Genomic DNA, 1,936 nt, shown 5'->3' with positions numbered 1-1,936 from the left:
CTATCGAAAAGATACTAATACAAAGTCAGAGGAGGATAAATTACCTAATCTTAATGGGATAATCCCGCGAGATAGAGAGGCGAGAAGAAGGAAACGGCAGTCTCTGAGGCGGTGAGCTTATCTAAAAACCCTTATTATCTGCCTCAGTAATTTCTCGCTCTATATATGTTCTTGATATATGAAAGAAAATGTGTGCGCATACAGAAATTGCATAGTTATTTTCGTGTTACGATTTCCAGGACCAATATTATTTCTGCGCAGGAGGAAGCACACAACCCCAGCAAGAAAGGGGAAGGGGTCGCTTTCTATCTGGATTTGGGTGGGGTGGGCAGCGAGAAGAATAAGATTTAAGATTCCAATTCTTGAATTTTATTATAATGTTTGTTTCTTGAGGCATTAAGGACTTTCCAAGATTTGTGTGTCCGCGTCTCTGTGTGTGTGTGTGTGTGTGTGAGAGAGAGAGAGAGAGTCCAAGTGGGCACGTGGAGGGATGCATGGCAGAATTTGAGTCAATGGAGGTGTGAAGTGATAGTTGCAACATAATTTGGAGGATGTAGAAAGAAGACAATGACAATTTTTGTGCAAGAAAAGGACTTTGGTTTCTTTGTGTGTGGTTTGTTCACTAGCCAAGCTTTCTTGTTTCATGAATTAAACTATATGTTATATTTAATCTTTTTTTTTATAATTAATAATTCCACATTTAATTTGATCTGTATTTCGTTGCATGAATCATTATTCTCTTTTTGTTAAAATTTTATAATGTTATTATTAAAAAGATCCAACCTTGAGTTTATAAGTCCCGCAAGCTCTCATTGACATAGGACGTTTGCCAACTTGACTAACTTCTTAAATAATAGTTTGGGACTAACATATATATGGCCCGTCCCAACAAATAGGATCAATGATGCAGCATGTAACGCCATCGATATCCCATAACTCAAGGCATTGTGTATTTTAATCAAAATCTCACGAGTTTGTTATTTAAAAGGCGTCTCGTGGAAGAAAAGAAGCATCAAGATTAATAAAACGTACAAAAGTGTGAAACTGGCTTATTTATAGTAGTATATGTGTAGAAAAGTATTTCTTGAAAACTTTCCATATTTATTACTTAATTCATTGTTTATATTATGATAATATTTAAATTGCGCTAGTGTATATTCGAGGTGCATTAGTATAAATAAATATTATTTGTATAGTACTCTTATTTAATTAAAATTTAATATATCATCCAATTAATAATAGTTCTAGAGAACTTCTTGCTTAATCCAATTTCCTCACTAAAATTGATAAACAATCCACAATATCTCCATCTAATGTGACCTCATCTTGAGCATTTTATTAAGTGGGGGCCAAATGTTATATTACAAGTTATATTGCCAACCACGTCTAAATTAGTTGGTAAAATCGAGGCCCAATAATAATTTGATTATGCGTTCGATTTCTATCAATATATGAATATTAGTCTGCTTCAAGAATAGTAATTGTATAATTATTGATTAATTATACATATTTGATATTGATAATTACTGTATATTAATTATTGACAATTAAAATTTATAACGTAATTGTAATCAATCCACTGGAAAAAAAACAAACAAACAAAGAACGAAAATATTGCAAATGGGACTGAAATATTACTATAAATAAAGCCAAATTTTAGGTTTGATTGAATATAATAACTTTTCTTCATAGAAGAAGAATACAAATTAAAAACTATATATATTTACCTTTTTTAATAATTAAAACTAAATAAAAAATTCAAGGATAAGATATGAGTATGGGGCAAAGTTATGTATGTAGAATTCTCCAGCTAGTCTTAGATTCAGTTTTATCAGTTACAAGTCTCTGTCCCTTGTGGAGAATCACTTTCAACTCAAAATTTTATATATATATATGTATATATATATGTGTGTGTGTGTGTGTGTGGGTGGGTGGG

The 1,936-nt window shown here is 31.7% G+C and overlaps 1 protein-coding gene across 1 annotated transcript in view; it reads right to left on the bottom strand.

Moving 5' to 3' along the window:
* Window positions 1–384, bottom strand: part of LOC105162324 — an 8,178-nt gene extending 7,794 nt beyond the window's left edge. The window contains 1 exon segment of the mRNA XM_011080332.2: window positions 45–384. The gene's annotated coding sequence lies outside the window, so the exon portion shown is untranslated.

Source organism: Sesamum indicum, linkage group LG5, assembly GCF_000512975.1.
Source record: "Sesamum indicum cultivar Zhongzhi No. 13 linkage group LG5, S_indicum_v1.0, whole genome shotgun sequence".
In the NCBI taxonomy this organism is placed as follows: Eukaryota; Viridiplantae; Streptophyta; class Magnoliopsida; order Lamiales; family Pedaliaceae; genus Sesamum; species Sesamum indicum.
Note: the sequence above shows the minus strand (reverse complement) of the source record. Positions and strands in the feature narration are given on the sequence as shown.